General features: G+C 44.1%; 1 long non-coding RNA gene across 4 annotated transcripts in view; it reads right to left on the reverse strand.

Moving 5' to 3' along the window:
* LOC144306348 (uncharacterized) overlaps positions 1–2,970 on the reverse strand; it is a 49,304-nt gene extending 46,334 nt beyond the window's left edge. For all 4 annotated transcript variants that reach the window (XR_013373419.1, XR_013373418.1, XR_013373417.1 and 1 more), the window contains exon 1: positions 2,772–2,970. This is a non-coding gene — a long non-coding RNA (uncharacterized LOC144306348). The remainder of the gene's footprint in view (positions 1–2,771) is intronic.
* Between the last annotated feature and the right edge of the window lie 15,392 nt (positions 2,971–18,362).

The following is an 18,362-nucleotide window of genomic DNA, read 5'->3' on the forward strand; positions in this document are numbered from 1 at the left end:
TATTCAACCTACTGGTTTACCCTACCTTGATAGATGGAGGAATTAGAGTAACGTGTGTGCCTGGCACAGAGGAGGTAATCAATGAAGTGTAGCATCACCTTACTTATTAAGTGTTGTCTCAGTAGGCACAATTTTATCCAACAAATGCTCACTGAATGTCTCCTGTAAGCAATTATCTCATGTAACCCTTACAACAATCTTAGGCGTTAGAGACTATTACCGCCCCCATTTTACAATCAAGAAGAAGCAGGCTTGGAGTGGCCAACTAAAAGGGATGGGGGCTGGGACCTCAAGCCATTGGTCTTTGCATTCGCAGCACCTAGCAGTTCCTAACACCTGGTGGTAAACGATTCATAAATACTGAAGAGATACAGTGAGGTCAGCTGTCACTCCTGGTCTCACCAAGGTAGAGCGGTCCCCGGTGAGTCTGACTTAGTTCTGCTTCTGTGCAGAACTATTTGTTCTGGCTGTTTGTTCTCAGATCCAGTCCTCAAACTTCCCCCGTTCTGCCGTGGGCCACGCACAAGGGGCCAATGTGCAAATGGCATTACCCAGATGCCTTTGCCAAATGGCTTCCAGCTAGGTACAGCCAGAGGAAAGCTGCAAGCATGAAGAGGTGCCCCCCTAGCCAACGATGCTGCCAAAACCAGAGATGAATGAAGGGGCAGAAGTACTCTAACTTCTCCTTTCTCTCCCGCCCTTCCTCCCACATCTGTCCCACGTCTCCCACTGACTGAATGCAGCTGGATGCCAGTTGGGAAGGGAGGCTGAGAAATGGAATTTGCACAGGTCGGTTGCCCTCTGATGCAGAACAGAACGGCAGTGAATGGATCTGAAAGCAATCAGGCAAACTTTTTTTTTTTTAAGATTTTATTTATTTATTCATGAGAGATACAGAGAGAAACAGAGAGGCAGAGACACAGGCAGAGGAAGAAGCAGGCTCCATGCAGGGAGCCTGATGTGGGACTCCATCAGGGGGCCCCAAGATCACGCCCTGGGCTGAAGGCGGCACTAAACCGCTGAGCCACTGGAGCTGCCCCAGGCAAACTTTTCTAGGTAGAAGTTTCTTCTAACCAGGAGCTTTGCTCGATACCGAAGGTCCTGAACTGGGAGAGGCTCTCTGGGAAAGGAGATGTGGGGGGTGGGGGGGGAAGAGCTGGGGAGCAGTAAAACTCCCTTTCTGGGGTTCTGTTCTTGGCATACTTAACTTTTATTAGTTGATTTGGGCTTGCCGGGCAAGCCGTAGCCTATCCTGATACGTGTTAACTTGTGCATTAAAAAAAAATATGCCTGGGCAGCCCTGGTGGTTCAGCGGTTTAGCGTTGCCTTCAGCCCAGGGCCTGATCCTGGAGACCCGGGAGGAGTCCCGCGTCGGGCTCCCTGCATGGAGCCTGCTTCTCCCTCTGCCTGTGTCTCTGTCTCTCATGAATAAATAAATGAAATATTAAAAAAAATAAAATAAAATAAATTTTAAAATATGCCCATTTACTCTGAAAAAAATGACCACTTATCCTGAAGATGTTGTATTCACTTAAGAATCCCACTAGAGTGGCCACAGGAACATTGTTCATGAATTTGTGGCAGAATGAGACTCGTCAATAGCTCACTTAATAAATATAGATTAAAAGGATATCCAATATCTGCCTTAAACCCACAAAGGAATATAAATTTGCAGCAAGAGATTGAGACTCTAATGAAGGCAGCAGGAGATGGCTTTAAAGACAATTCCCTGTTGCAACTTGATGATGAAAATCAGTCTTAACTGTGCATTTAATTTCTTTTGTGGGTTCAAAGCACATCCCTAAAGTTTTATTCGGGGAAGGTTAATCATGGTAGTCTTCGGTGCCTGTAAAGCTTCTAATATTGGGCAGAGTTAGTAAAAGATATTTGTGTTTATAATAATGTCTATTTTAAGTGAAGTGTTACAGAAAAAAATAAAGGAACCTGAAAAAAATACCACCTTCATAGAAATCCTTTGAAGAAACCAATGTGGGAAAAGATAGGAGATGCATAAATACACAGCAATTTGTTAGTAAAAAAAAATACCTAAGTGTCCAAAAACCCTTATTTCCTTCGCAAAAGTCTGTGTATTGGGCAGCCCGGGTGGCTCAGCGGTTTAGCCCCGCCTTCAGCCCAGGGCGTGACCCCGGCGTCCCAGGATCGAGTCCCACGTCGGGCTTCCGGCATGGAGCCTGCTTCTCCCTCTCTCTCTCTCTCTCTCTGCGTGTCTCTCATGAATAAATAAATAAAATCTTAAAAAAAAAAAAATGTGTGCATTGCCTAGGGAAAGGAATCTTTTTATATGGAAAGGAAAGGAGAAAGGAAGGAAGAGGCAAGGGGCTGCCAGGCCCCATCTGCCTCCGGCTTCCACAGTGTTTGGCGGGAACACACACCCAGGGAGGCCCAGCCTCCGGCCACCCTGCAACCTCTTTTGGTTGCATTTTGGAACCATTTTGGTTCCTTTTTTTTTTTTTAAAGACCTTATTTATTTATTCATATGAGAGACACACACAGAGAGAGGCAGACGCAGGCCAAGGGAGAAGCAGGCTCCACGCAGGAAGCCTGACGTGGGACTCGATCCGGGGTCTCCGGGGTCACGGCCTGGGCCGAAGGCGGCGCTAACCGCTGAGCCCCGGGACGGCCCACCGTTTTGGTTGCGAGCTTGGCCCCTCCCTGCCCGTCCTCCGTGCGCTCCCAGGTTCCTCAGGGCCAGCCCGCCTGTGAGGGCCGTGTCTCCCCGCCGCGTCACCCCGAGGGACTCCGGCACCCACCTCTCTCAGGGCTCCTATGTCCACCGTGGCTGCTGCCTGGCAAGGTGGCCAAAGAGAAGCACGGGGGCGCCCAGCGTCTCTTGAAGACGCAAACCCAGCTCGGGGCTGCGCCCTTCTTCCAGGCCGAGCGGCGGGCGCCCCAACGTGAGGAGGCAACGCCTGCCCTCCCCAGAGGCCGCCATGGTCCTGGAGCGGCGCCTCAAGCTGACCCCCGACCCCACCCCCGCCCCCGGGACTTCCGGGAGGATCACTTCCGGGGCGGGCAGGTGGAGGGCGGCAAGGAGATGGGGCGTCCCCGCCGAGCTCGGCCCGCGGCCTTGGAGGGGCGTCTCTCCTCACCCCCGGGGAGCCCCGTCCCAAGCCACGGGCCAAGTGGACACAACGGGGCTTTTTGAAGGAAAGCAAGCGAGAAAGAGGAAGGGAGGGAGGAAGGGCAACCGCGGAAGTCCTTTCTGGAGCGGGGGGCACAGACCTGCGCGACGCAGGGCGGCGTTGAGAGAGGCCGGTGGCAGGTCCATAAAGCTTGTGCTCGCTTTCTTTTTTCCTCATTGGTTTTCCTTTTTGGCCTTCTCTGTGCCTTGTGCGACTGGCTCAAAATGTCAGCTGGGTCATGCTTTACGAGTGTTCACCTTTGATTCCACACAAACCCTGCCTCTCTGCCTCCTCTGTCGTCTCGTCTCTCATGAATGAATGAATTTTTTAAAATTTTTAAAAATTAAAAAAAAAATAGATTCTTGGACCCCAGGTACCCAGGACTCATATAATGATTCTCCGTTAAGGTCCAGGAACGTTGAGCTTTATGGAACACCTAAGTACTCCTATGCTGTTGGGTTATGGGATAAAGACATGACCTTTTACTAGGGTATTTTCTTTTTTTTTTTTTTTAAAGACCTTATTTATTTACTCATGAGAGACACACAGAGAGAGGCAGAGACACAGGCAGAGGGAGAAGCAGGATCCATGCAGGGAGCCCAAGGTGGGACTCGATCCCAGGACTCCAGGATCAGGCCCTGGGCGGAAGGCAGGGGCTAAACCACTGAGCCACCCAGGCTGCCCATCTTCATCACTTCTTTTTTTTTTTTTTTTTTTTTTATTTTATGTATTCATGAGAGACAGAGAGAGGCAGAGACACAGGCAGAGGGAGAAGCAGGCTGCATGCAGGGAGCCTGATGTGGGACTCGATCCTGGGACTCCAGGATCACGCCCTGGGCCAAAGGCAGACGCTCAACCACTGAGCCACCCAGGCATCCCCATCTTCATCACTTCTGAAACACTAATTGAGGGGGATCACTTCTGGTTTAAAAAATGGATCCGCCACCATCTGTCAATGGAGCTGAAATTCTACCATTACAAATATGGCCTTTGGGCCCTGGACCACTTTGGGCCTCAAAGTCTAGCTATTACAATGCACATACTTGGAGGTCAATATCATCTTAAATTGGAATCAGCAGGTTGGTGATAGTTGAAGGTGATTGGAATTAGGGTGAAAAAGAAGGGAGAGGGCAGAGTGCCTGGGTGGCTCAGCAGTTGAGCATCTGCCTTTGGCTCAGGTCATGATCCCAGAGTCCCAGGATGGTGTGTCTCTCTCTCTCTCTCATGAATAAATAAATATCATAAGAAAGAAAGAAAGAAAAGAAAGGAAGGAAGGAAGGAAGGAAGGAAAGAAAGAAAGAAAGAAAGAAGAAAAGAAAGAAAGAAAAAAAGAAAGAAAGAAAGAAGAAAAGAAAAGAAAGAAAAAAAGAAAAAAGAAGGGAGAGGGCACCTGGCTGGCTCAGTCAGTGGAGCAGGGGACTCAATCTTGAGGTTGTGAGGTCAAGCCTCAGGAAGGGTGTAGAGATCACTTAAAAAGAACATATTTAAAAAGTAATAGTAAAGATTGGTAACCTTGCCCCAAGGTGAAAGGAGAGTTTTGCCTGAGGCTGATTATCCTCTCATGTGAGGAAAGCATCATAGTTTTTTCTTCTCTTACTTCAATCACTCGTAATCAAATAAGAGAATTTAAATTGAAGGAAAAAACAACAACACGGTAACCCCAAACCAAGTAGGAGTGGCTCTTTGGATGAATTCCAACCACACTGAAATAATTCCTATAATATTGCACATCAACTTTCTAAAATCTGAATATATTGAGTAGTAAAAATGTATTTTTACTGTATACTTTTTTATTTTTTTAAAGATTTATTTGAATAGATAAGAATAGATACTGCACTTGATCTCAGCCCAAAAGGCCAAAATGCGATAAGATTTATTTATTTGAGAGAGAAAAACAGTGCATGAGTTGGGAGGGGGGTAGAAGGAAGGGAGAGAAGCAGACCCCCCACTGAGCACAGAGCCACTGGGGGCCCCATCCTGGGACCCTGAGATTATGACCTGAGCTGAAATCAAGAGTCGGATGCTTAACTGACTGAGCCACCCAGGTGCCCCTACTCTATATATTTTTGGTATAGGTATATAATAAAGTAACAATATACTTGGTTTTGTGTGACATAATACATATTGAAACCAATTTGCAATGCCGCTTTAAAATACCGAAGGGCACTGTACTAAGTTTGAAACATTAAGTGAAAGCATTCAATATAATTTTAAATTCTGAATATTAGAGAGGGGAAACTTTCAGGATAGAAGTATGTATTTGAGTTACACAATTTGTATTAAACAATGCTAAAGCTTTATAAGACTCTGCAACATGGTGCCTGGGTGGCTGAAGCATCTGACTTTGGCTCACTCAGGTCATGAGCTCAGGGTCCCAGGATCAAGCCCTGTGTTGGGCTCCCTGCTCAGCAGGGAATCTGCTTGTCTCTCTGCCCACCCCCCTTGTGTTCTGTCTCTCTCAAGTAAATAAATAAAGTCTTTAAAAGAAAAAAAGACTCTGCAACATGGTCTTCTTTTGAACAGTTGTAGAAATAACTTTTCAAGAAAGCCATAGATGAGCCTTCACTTTTCTATTTATTCTCTTTCCCTCTTATTTCGCCATTTACCCCAGTCAGTACATTTTCTACAAAAGTTGCTCCTTGTATGTGAGCACACAAAGTTGATCTCTGAGCTGGGAACGTAAGACCGGCTTCCGGATGAGCTTGTCCTCTGGAGGCCCTAGGCAGCATGCCCCTTGAAGGGCTCTCTTTTCTGGTGGTGGCTCAGAGTAAGCTTATGACCTTGGCAAGTTATCTTTGGATACCTTGATTTTCTCAGTGATAAAGTGGAGATAACAATGCTCTTATTCAAAAAGGATTCATAAGATAGCATCTATGAACTTTTCTGAAGTGTGGGATAAGAGCATCCTTGTAAGTGCTGGGGGTTCTGTTCTCATTAGCATTATTGTAGTTACACCAGGTGACTTTATTTGTTTGTTTGTTTGTTTGTTTGTTTTAAAAAGGTTTTATTTATTTATTTTTATTTTTATTTTTTTTTAGATTTTATTTATTTATCCATGACACACACAGAGAGAGAGAGAGAGAGAGGCAGAGACACCGGCAGAGGGAGGAGCAGGCTCCATGCAGGGAGCCTGATGTGGGACTGGATCCTGGGATTCCAGGATCAAGCCCTGGGCCGAAGGCAGGTGCTGAACTACTGAGCCACCCAGGTGTCCCAACACAAGTGACTTTAATTGGGTTTAACACTAGTATGCAGCAATTTTGCAAGAAGTGGTTGTTTTTAACATTTACTCTGAAACAAAGGGGAAGAGAAGGAGTGATCCCCCACCCCCAATCAAAAGACCTCTTTTATAGCAGAGTAAAATGTTCTGTTAATGTGGTTATCTTCAACTTTAGTACCAGAATCCCAGGTTTTGGTAGTCAAACATTTCATGCATCCTTTTAGACTCCACTTTCTAGCACTTGTTTTATATCAAAAGTTGCTAAACTGTGAAGAATTCTGGTAAGATATGTTGTAGCCATTGAAATGCTAACAATTCTTATTCAAGGAACTAAGGCTGTAACAATTTGAGCCAAGCATGTTGTGTCTAATCAGATGGGGTTCTTTCCCCACCCCAAGACAATTTAGGGAGGTTGCTTTCTCATTGTTTAGGCTCTAAATTATGGCAATAGTAAGTGCAAACAAGTGTTCAGCTCTGTATGTTTTTGATACTCTATCCAAGTCACCAAGTGTGTGCCTTTTGCTTGGAGAATTGCACACTTTGCAGCAGGCACTTGCACATTTATACCCGTGCACAGACTTAATGGGAAACATTTGAGTCTGGTTGCAAAGATTTGCTCAGTGTGAAATCTGTTCCTAACACAATGGTCAGATTGAAAGGAGTTTCATTACATGGCTGGGCATTTCTTCTTTCTTTGGGGAATATAAAAGGTGAATGCAATACTTTCCAGTTTAAAGTTACCACAAAACTTCATAATCTTAACCTCAAAATCTACCCCTAACTATATACAGAGAACCAGAGGCCTTAAGCAGGCTACAACTGACTATTTGACCTTGGTCAAGTTCCAAAAAGCCAGGGAGAGTTCAAAGCAGGGCCAGGGGCAACTCCATGCTGTAACCCATGCTCTCCTTTTCCTTCCCTCTTTCTCTCTTTCTCCATCCTCTGGTATGAACTACAGTATATATCCATTTCAATAACCCTGGACACCGTAGATTCTAGAACAATGAGGAAAGCGACTTTCCTTATTGATACTGACAGGCCCTTTGGTCAGAAAATGTCCCTCAACAGATGTTAGAGAATGTGGTCATAAACCAGAAAGATATCTGTTACAACTTTTAAGACTGCTTTATTTCTAGCTCTCTAAATTCCACTGGATAAGGTTTAATTTTATTTTTTTTCCTTTAGAAACCCCCTTTGAGGGTTTAGGATACAGGAAAAGTAGTTGTGGTTTAAGATAAGTTGCCGACTTTGCTTTTTCCATTCACCACCCCTCCCCCAGCTTCCCAAAAAGAAATAAAGAGAGAATAGAAAGGATAATTATGAAGCAATATCAATAATAAAACAAGAATGAACTCTTTAAATTTATTATTCAAGGTACTGTATTTGGAAATTGAGTAATGCCATCTTTTTTTCAATCTAAGCACTCCAGATGTTATTTCAGTCTGATCATATTATTGGAAGAGGGTTTTAGATGATTTTAACTATAGGCTAATGAATACATTCATTGGTATTAAAAAGAATTGAATTGCACTCTGACATTGGGACCTCCAAGTGAATTACTACTTTAGTACTGAATGAGTCTGATATTCTACTTTCTCTCAAATGGACCACCCAGTACAAATGAATTCGGCTTAAAATCCTTTTTTTTTTTTTTTTAAGATTTTATTTATTCATTCATGAGACACACAGAGAGAGGCAGAGACATAGGAAGAAAGAAAAGCAGGCTTCATGTAGGGAGCCCGATGTGGGACTTGATCCCAGCATCCTGGGATCACGCCCTGAGCCAAAGGCAGACGCTCAACCACTGAGCCACCCAGGCATCCCTTAAAATCCTTTGAAAAAAAAAAAAAAAAAAAAAAAGTTTTTTAAGGTAAACTCTACCCCCAATGCAGGGGTCGAACTCACAACCCTGAGATCAAGTATCTCAGGCTCCACCGACTGGGCCAGCCAGGCTCTCCCAGCTTAAAATTCTTAATGATATCACAAGCATTGTCCATAAGGAAATAAAACTGGAGTTTTAGGGACACCTGGGATCGAGTCCCCTATAAGGCTCCCTGCATGGAGCCTGCTTCTCCCTCTGCCTATGTCTCTCATGAATAAATAAATAAAATCTTAAAAAAAAACAACACTGGAGTTTTAACACTATAGTAATGTCTTCTTTTTTCCCAAGATAATTTATTCTCTATAACATAAACCAAACAAGCATGACAAAAAATGAAAAAGAGATGGGAAAGGGCCAGAAATGGTATGCAGACACAGATGATGGAGAGGACAGTTGAATGTGGCTCTGCTCCCAAGTCACATTGAGCCCAAGGGAGTCCTCTGCTTGCTGAGACACACACTCCCTTTGCTCCCCCAACTCTGTGTTAGAGCAGGAATGGGAAAACATGCTCTTGTCTTCATGTTTTCATTACAGAGCTCCTGAACATTGTACAAAGGATATGAAGGTCAGAGTGGGAGTATCTGATAATGTGAACTTGAGGGAAGGTTTCAAGAGTTATGGCAGATGGTCTTTTCCTTTTTTTTTTTTTTTATAAGATTTTATTTTTAAGTCATCTCTACACCCACTGTGGAGCTTGAACTCACAACCCCGAGATCAAGTGTTGCATATACTACTGACTGAGCCAGCCAGGCACCACCAGATGCCCAGATGGTATTTTCCAAGTGTGTGTGTGTGTGTGTGTGTGTGTGACCCCACATTATCTTTTTGCAAATGCGATGTTGACATTCCTCCCTTGAGAAGTTATGTTCTGTGTATTTGCACTTGGGAGCATCTCTGTGACTACTTTGACAAATGGAATGTAGTGGAAGGAATATGGTGTTGTCTCTGAGACTAGGTCACCAAAGGCAATATGGCTTCTGTCTGGCTCCCTCTCTCTGTCTGGATGCTCCCCTTTGGAACTGGCCACCGTGCTCCAAGGAAACCCTGGCCACCACAGGTGTTTCCCATCCACAGCCTTAGCTTCGAGATTATCCTGTGTTTGGAGAGGCTGGAAAAGACACGAAAGAGGGGAATAGGAGAGGACAGATGACTATGCCCCTCAGCAACTGACTGAATACTATTGCATTTCCTTCTGTACTGGGCACTGTTCTAGAAGCTGGCATACAGCTATGAGGGAAAATAGACAAAAATAGCCCCCTTCTTAGCTCCTTCTGCAGTTCTGTAAATTTAACTTACTGAGCCTTGTACAACTGGGAGAACCAAGCTCAGGTTTTATATAATCCTGACCACGTTTTATTATTTCAGTGAACACATTTCACAGGAATTAATTTGTTCTTTGAAACAGAGTTCCTCTTTCTTATAGATGAAAGCCCAGGGAAGTTGATGGTGACCACCCCCCCCCCCCCGCCCCTTCATACAATTATTGGGGATGGTAACTAAGTCATCTTTGCCCTTGTGTTTTACTTTTTCCATAAAAATCTCCAGGAGTCAGGGTGCCTGGGTGGCTCAGTTGGTTAAGTGCCTGCCTTCAGCTTAGGTCATGGTCTTGGGGTCCTGAGATTAAGCCCTGAGTTGGGCTCTCTGCTCCTCGGGGAATCTGCTTCTTGTTTACCCTCACTTAAGCACATTCATTCTCTCTCAAATAACTAAATAAAATCTTAAAAAAAAAAAAAAAATCACCAGGCGTAGAGGTGATAGACAGCAGGTTAGGCTTAATTAGTTATATGGCAGACACACCTGTGGGAAGATATGAAGGTCCCTCTCCAACTCGGGGAGATACCCTTCTCTATCCCTCAGCCCCTCTTGCTCTCTTCTCTCAGAGCACTTCCTGCTGTGCTTCTGCCTTGGCTCCCAAATGAATGTCCTTCAAAGGTAGGGACATGGGAGCTTGTCTCTGCATCCACAGTGCTCAGGTTAAGTGCTCAGTGAATGTTTGGAGGATGTTGAAGGAATTTGCGCTTGGGTGGCACCATCCCCTTCCTGACTCCATTCCCCTTTAGTATAGCATGTTCTGTTCTCTTGGCCACCACTGCTTTGGGAAAGACACAAGCGTATGTGCTGGCTCTTCCTTCAAGGAGAGACTCGCTGTCCAACTGCAGGGAGGGTGGGCAGCAAATGGCCTCCAGCTATCAGCTCCTTGGGGACTACTTTGTTTTATTTTATTATTATTATTATTTTAAGATTTTATTTATTTATTCATGAAAGTCACAGAGAGAGAGAGGCAATGACATAGGCAGCAAGAGAAGCAGGCTCCATGCAGGAAGCCTGATGTGGGACTCGATCCCGGGACTCCAGGATCATGCTCTGGGCCAAAGGCAGGTGCTCAACCATTGAGCCACCCAGGCGTCCCCCTATTTTATTATTTTTTAAAAGATTTTATTTATTCATGAGAGACACACAGAGACAGAGGCAGAAACACAGACAGAGGGAGAAGCAGGCTTCCCTGTGGGGACCCTGATGCAGGACTTGATCCCAGGACCCCAGGATCAGGAACTGAGCCAAAGGCAGATGCTCAACCACTGAGCCACCCACGCGCCCCCTCAGGGGCTGCTTTAGCAGAGAGCCACCCTGCCCAAGGCCATGTCCCAGCAGGGCACACTGAATGCCAGGACTGACTGGTGGGAGCATTGGCCCCAGAAGGGCCCAACTCAGATGGGTAATACTACCAGCTTAGCTGGACATGCTGGAAAGTGGCTGAGCCCACATCCCACTTCCACTTCCACCTCTGGCCATTCTTCCTGTCATCCCTTCTCAGGTGGTGGTCCTTAAAAATTTTATTCCCCCAAACTCCATCTCAGCATCTGTATCTGGGAAACCCAACCTGCAACAACTTCCTTATGCCTCTGGTTCATTTGTAGGGCTTCACCTTCAGTTACCTGATTATTCACCAGGGTAGTTTACAATGTTTATTTTGTGAAGGCTTTAAAATAGTCAATTCTGGTTGTGGTCCAAAAGAAAACTGACAACTCGAAATGAAGGCCAGGCATAGTATCGTTGGAGTGCTCTCACTTAGAAAGCTTGGTAGTACCTTTCTCATAGCTGCTAGGAATATATATTTGGCTGAAATTAGACTTGTTTTTATGAAATCCCTACATCAACTGATAATGCATAGATTACTGGTTTTTCTTTTTTCTTCACCACTGTTTTGAATCATCAAATGCCCCAAAAAGAAAAACTACTTTAGCTGGCAAGACCAGGGTTGCACCTAACATTTCCTTCTTTCTGGAATTTTGCCCCTTTGGATCCTAGATGCTTTGGTACTTCCCTTAAACAGACTCTTTACCCCCCATCTCCACTTTTTTTCCTGTTGTTCCTCAGGGGAGTGTTGGTCTGTTACAAATTAATCTGCCACAGCTGGAGGCAGAATTGTCCAGGATCACCTTCTCTTGAACTCATTAATCTTACCCAACAGAAGTGATTTGAGAAAGTAGATGTTATCTTTCAGTAAAGAAGAAGAGGAAAATTAAAAGATTTTTAAAGATTAAAAGATTATCAGAGGAAAAAAATATAAGATTGAGCAGGTTCTGGGGAAGTATGTGTTGCTTTTTCAAACAATATTATATTCCTTAATTCATCCTTAATTAGAAAACATGACTTTTACTTATCCATAAACTCATCCAAATTTTAATTCTTCCTGTTATTTTTGTTTCCTTTTCTAAGTTTTTAAAATTCTATCACTTTGGGGCTGCCTGGGTGGCTCAGTGGGTTAAGCATCTGCCTTCAGCTCAGGTCATGATCCCGGGGTCCTGGGATAGAGCCTCATGTCAGGCTCCCTACTCATTGGGGAGTCTGCTTCTTTCTCTACCCCCTCCCTTGTTTGTGCACACGGGTGCTCTTTCTCTCAAATAAATGAATAAATAAAATCTTTTAAAAAATGAAATCTTAAAAAATTAAAAATTAAAAAAAAAACTTTAAAAATAAATAAATTCAGGGATCCCTGGGTGGCTCAGCGGGTTAGAGCCTGCCTTTGGCCCAGGGCATGATCCTGGAGTCCCGGGATGGAGTCCCACATCAGGCTCCCTGCATGGAGCCTGCTTCTGCTCTCTCTCTCTCTCTCTCTCTCTGTCTCTCATGGATAAATAAATAGTCTTTAAAATAATAATAATAAATTCCAACACTTTAACCACACTTAATTAAAAGGACATTGATCATAAGTTAAATTTTTAAGAATTTAAGAACTTATATTTTTATCTTGAAAAAACTGTAAGTCTCCACTTAACTCAATTATTTACAGGAAAATGTAGGGAGATTTTTGTATTCATAATTGAATTCAATGAATAATCGAAAAATTTTATCTTTGGCTTCAAATGCAGGTCATATTTTGCTGGTTAAAGATTTGTCTTCTGATTATATTTTCCTTAAACATATTGACTTTTAAATCTGTCTTTCTTGGGTGAGTGATGTTTCCCTTTTACTGCATGTGTCAGAGTTTACATGTGCTTTTAAGATTATATATATCCTTCATCCGTCCGGTAGCATTCCGTGGTCTTCCATAAGGTGCCCCGCAACAATTAATTATGCTAATCTGAGTCCTTTGTAAATATTGATGTTTTTAGCTGTGTACAGGTCATACTTTTGCGTCTCCATTGTTTGTTTGTTTCATATTTTTGAGGAATTTCAGAGTCCCAAACCCCTGACAGGAGAGCCCATGAAGATCTCTACTACCAAGATGAAAGAGATGAGGCAATACTTAAAGGAAAAACAACAGAAAACAGAGAATGCCTCTCTGGGCAGCTGAGAGTAGAATCCAGGGCTATTGACAAATGCTGCTAGGAAGGACCTTCTGGCACACGCCTGCTGGGAGTCAATGCCTGGGAGAAACAATTAGAACAAAAGTGATTAAGTTAGGTATTTCTCTTAGGGAGAGTCTCCCTGCAGCTGGGTGGGATAGAGAATAGCTTAGCTGGTCAAGCAAGGCAGCTTGACTGACTACATCCAACTCTTGACAGGGCCTTTATTTTTCCAAAGTGAAGACACTCTGATTTTCTAGCTGCTTCTCAATTTATGTCTGGTTGGTTCATTTACTCACTACTTCATTTATTCAGTGATTTATTTCAGACCTACTCTGTGTAGACACCACCCAGTTACCAATGCCCCACTGTATACCACGTACAGCATCTAACCCTTTTTTTTTTTTTTTAAGATTTTATTTATTTATTCATGAGAGACACACAGAGAGAGCCAGAAACACAGGCAGAGGGAGAAGCAGGCTCCCTGAGGATGCCCGGACCCTGGGATCATGACCTGAGTGGAAGGCAGATGCTCAACCACTGAGCCTCCCAGGTTCCCCAGCATCTAACCTTTTAAGACCCCCACTTTCCTGCCTTCCTTCTCCCCCTCCTCCCTTGGCCAGTCCTACATCCACTCACTGGCACCATATCAGATCCAGGGCCAAAGGCTAATGCTGACTCAGGAAAGGAAAGGGAAGGGTCACTGGAAGCTACTGTCTGACTCTTGGTTCACCAACTGGATTTTTAGTCTGCAGTCCAGGCTTCTCCAGCTTTTCTGTTGAAAGACTCAGGATGTATGATCTAATTTTCTTTGAAATGTAGATGAGTCATATTTTGCATCTTTAATGTACCTGAGCTTACCTTTACTATCTCCATTTGGCCTTGTCATTCCACAGAGAAGAGGAAAGAGGAGTGAATAAAAAGGAGTTGGAGGGAAAAAATAACAAAGCAGTTGGAGGAGAAAATGTTTTTGTTCTTCACTTTTTTAAAAAGCTTTTTAAATATATTTCTAAGTCATCTCTACACCCAACGTGGGGCTTGAACTCACGACCCGGAGATCAAGAGTCAGATGCTCCACTGACCCAGCCACACAGGCGCCCCTTGTTCTTCATTTCTCGTTGCTATAAGCAGTAGAGAAAGATCTTTGGAAAACTTCTAAAGGACTCCACACCTCAGAGACAGGAGGGCAGGGGACAAGGGAATGGACTGTATCGTATCCTGCAGCAGGCCAGGGAAGAGAGAGACGTGGGTCATAAGGAACAGATGGCAGTGATGGGATAGGAGGTCTAGGCTAATCCTGGGACCATCAGAAGAAAATAAAAGGCTTATGGAGTACCATCTGTACCAGCTCACACACGCACACTCTAATTCAGTGTTTCCAAATGTCTTCCTTGGAACACTGGTCCCAGGAGGTGTTCTGCAAGAAAAGGGGCCTGGGTTTCAATATGTTTGGAAAAAGTTACATATCGCATTCCTGTCTTGAAAAAGTCCTGTGATGAGAAATCGGCTTAATCTCTCCCTCCCATCTCATTAGCAGGATTGCTGTGTCAAAGGGTGTGTGCCTTTAAAATGTTGGTAAATACTGCAGATTTGCATACGTTTCTCCATATACCAGTGACCCAGCATTTCCCATTTTGGTAACACCTATTAATATTCTAGAGAGCTTGTGTTCCAGAAAACACAGGTTTGGTATACTGGTCAATTTTTGACCTTCCTCCACCTGTGCACAGGGTATATTACTGTCCTCTTTCTGTGGAGGAGCTGGGGCTCTGAAACTTGACCACTTCTTACAGGGTTGACTATCTTTACTGCCAAACTACTGGCTGTGACCTTACCTGGGCACAGAGGCCAGCAGAGGATGTACTTGGGAAGCATTTGCTCATACTGCTGAGGGGTAAACTTGGATATGTTCCTTTAGAAATGTAAATTATTAGTAAATACATATGATGGCTGGGTTTCTGTGGTCTTTTAAGCACATTTCTTTATTTTTGGTAGATTTCAGGTTATTAACTATGGCAGTATCCCCCTGTGATTCTAACTGCCATATACAGCAGGGTTTTCATGATAATGATGATAATAATAATAAATAATAATAATAATAATAATAGCTATCATTTATTGAGCACCTATTGTATGCTGGGCCCTTGAGAGACATCATTATTTGTCACAACAGCTTGGAGAAGTTGTTACTTGCCCAAGCTTACATGGAACCAAGGATTCACTTGGTCTTCTCTGACTTCTCTGAATCAAATAAAGGTGGTAACCTTTATTTGAAACCGTGTTTTGAGCCCTGAGCAGCAACGAATGTTTGGGACACACCTTGTTGCATAATTCGAGACTGCACTAATCCCAAATCTCACTGACAGCAACTGGCTGCTTCTGTCTCCAGATACGATTCTTGTCATCACCCTGCCCATTGATTAAGATCTGCTTTGGCTTAAATAGAGTTAAACTATGAGATTACTGATAGTTTCTCATTCCTTCCCCACCCCCGCCCCACCCCCAGCATTTTCTCTTTATTCTTTCCCTCTCCTTTTTTTTTCTTGTCTCGCTTTTCTTCTCTTTCTTCTTACCCTTTTTTACAAGACTGATGAGGTTTTTGTCTTTTCTCAGAATGTAACATCTTTGCCTTCTGCCCCACTGGGGCATCAAACAATAGACCTTGTGAAATAAATCAGATGAGAGGAAAAGTCAGTGATTCCCAATGTTTCTATCCTGCAACCCTCCTCCTCCCTCCTCTGCCCTCATTAATTCCATAGTCCAGCTTTCCTCCATCTTCCTTCCCAGGTCTCCATCCCCCCAGATAGGGAGGTGTTCCTTTGAAGGGGCAGGGGCCAGGGGAGGATCATAAAGGGACAGAGCAGACAGGGGCGGGAGGGGCGGGAGGGTAGGGGACATTGCAGCAAGGCACAAGGATGGAAGCGAGAGGAAAGGTCTTGACATTACAGAGAGGGCTGAGAATGTGCAGCTGAAAGCTCCAGAAGTGGCAATGAAGCAGAGGAAAGAGCAACAGAAAGAGGAGGCAGAGATCAGAAGGCTGGAAGGAGGCTGTAGGAGAGGTAAAGCTGCAGGGCAAGGAAGACAAGGTGGAGGCAGGTGACAGCACAGACATTTTGGAGAACAGAAGGGCGTTCAGGGAGGAGAGCCAAGGCCACATAGGGTCGACTGTTGTTTTTTTTTTTTTTTTTTTAAGGATTAAGGATGAATCACTGTTTTCATAAGCATCACTGCACACGCCATATGTTAGGTGTTGCTAGAGTGGAAAACACGTTACATTGACTTAGAACAAGCCCAGCAGCCTCACACTCTGCTCTGTCGGAGGCTTGGGGAGGGAGCCCCGTGGGTTTAGATTCCCCCAGAGATGAGGTAATGCTTCTCGGGCATCTCTTGGTGCATGACCCTCACCCCTCCCTCCTATAAAGTGAAACCCAAACCAATATAAACCCTGTAAACATTCCTTGACTGCTCAAGGGTTAGGAGAGAAGTGGGGGTTAGCTGCACCCCTAATGACAGATTCCATGGTAAAGGCTCAATAAACACTTGGTAATTAATTACAGAGAAAAGAGGAACAGGATACTAATTTAGGTCATAGACTCCTTTGAAAATCTGATGAAAGCTATAGACCCTCTCCCCAGAAAAAAAGCACATGTGTGTCTACACACCCGATTTTACTGATAACATCATGATGTTCACTAAAATCTAGAGGCCCAGGCCAAGGGAGTGGGGTGGGGGAGTTGGGTCCATGAGCCCTGGGTAAGAAGCCCTGACTTGAAGTATATGAAATACTTTTATATCCACACAGCATTTTATCAGACCAACACCCTGGAGGTAGGGCGGAAGCTGCCAGCACCAGACAAATGAGGAGGCCTACATGCAGAGGCGGGTGATTTGCTCCTACCTCTGCTCAGAGGCGATGTGGCACTAACGTTTAGAGCTCCAACTCCTGAAGCCACTCTTGTTCCATTGCCCACTGGAAATTTAGAACCTGCTGTCAGAAAGACAGTACTTTTGGGGCAGGAAGGGAGGGAAGTGGGGGAAGAAAGAAATAATTTTTATTTTAATTAAAAAAACTTTTTTTTTTTGGTAGTTATCAGGGCTTTTCGAAAAGGAAGAAATTAGATTGCATTTCTTCCTTATCCTTCGAGTCATTAGCATGCTTTCCAGCTCTTCTCTCTTGTGATCTCAACACAGAACATGGGGAAAGTCCAATGGATTTGAGGTCCAGTGAGAAATGACCACATGTTGAAAGATACTATTAATGATAATAATAATAATTATACATATTACAGCTGCTGCATTGTCCCCTTTGTCAGGAAACCCTACTTCCTGTGGGGTCCATTTATGATTGGATGACATCTATTATAGGGAGTTAACAGCGATCCTGAAATGTAGTTGGAATGTGCTAACTTCTGATGCAACCTTCTTTTAAGATTTTTAATTTATTTATTCCTAAGAGACATAGAGAGAGAGGCAGAGACATAGGCAGAGGAAGAAGCAGGCTCCCTGTGGGGAGCCCGATGTGGGACTCAATCTCGATCCTGGGACTCCAGGATCATACACTGAGCTGAAGGCAGACGCTCAACCACTGAGCCACCGAGGTGTCCCTCTGGTGCAATCTTCTAACCAATGCATGCACCAGGCAGTACTCCAGTCGCTTGCCAGCCTGAAATTCTTCTCGTCAAGCAAGTTGTTCTTCTCCTTCAGGGTTTAATAATGGAACGATGTATACCGATAACCATGAGTCACAGAAAATGAGTATAATACTGAATAGAAGTTTCATTTCATGAGATGATGAGCTAGTCTGTTTATATATATTTTTTGTTGGGATTTTAGTAGGGTTTTGTTTTGTTTTGTTTGGCTTTGGAATATCCCTGATAGCATTTTATATACTCAAGTCTCAAGAATTTCTGACTGGAGTACAAGGTTTCAATATATGATGGGCATAAAACTCACTCAGGGTGCTTGGTAAAAATTCCTAGGCTCCAGGCACCTGGGTGGTTCAGTGGTGGAGCATCTGCCTTTGGCTCAGGGAGTGATCCTAGGGTCCTGGGACTGAGTCCCACATCGGGCTCCCTGCATGGAGCCTGCTTCTCCCTCTGCCTATGTCTCTGCCTCTCTCTCTGTGTCTCTCATGAATGAATAAATAAATAAATAAATAAATAAATAAATAAATAAATAAAATCGTTATAAAGCAAACAAACTCATAAGCTCCAAGCACTGGGCTAAATGCTTGATTCTATGGGTTGGGCATGGGGTTAGGGGATCTGCGATATAAGAAGTCCTAAGACCAAGTTTGTTCCAGAAAATCTGAGGATGTGGTTTGAGAA

The sequence above is a fragment of the Canis aureus genome, chromosome 37 (genome assembly GCF_053574225.1).
Source record: "Canis aureus isolate CA01 chromosome 37, VMU_Caureus_v.1.0, whole genome shotgun sequence".
NCBI lineage: Eukaryota > Metazoa > Chordata > Mammalia > Carnivora > Canidae > Canis > Canis aureus.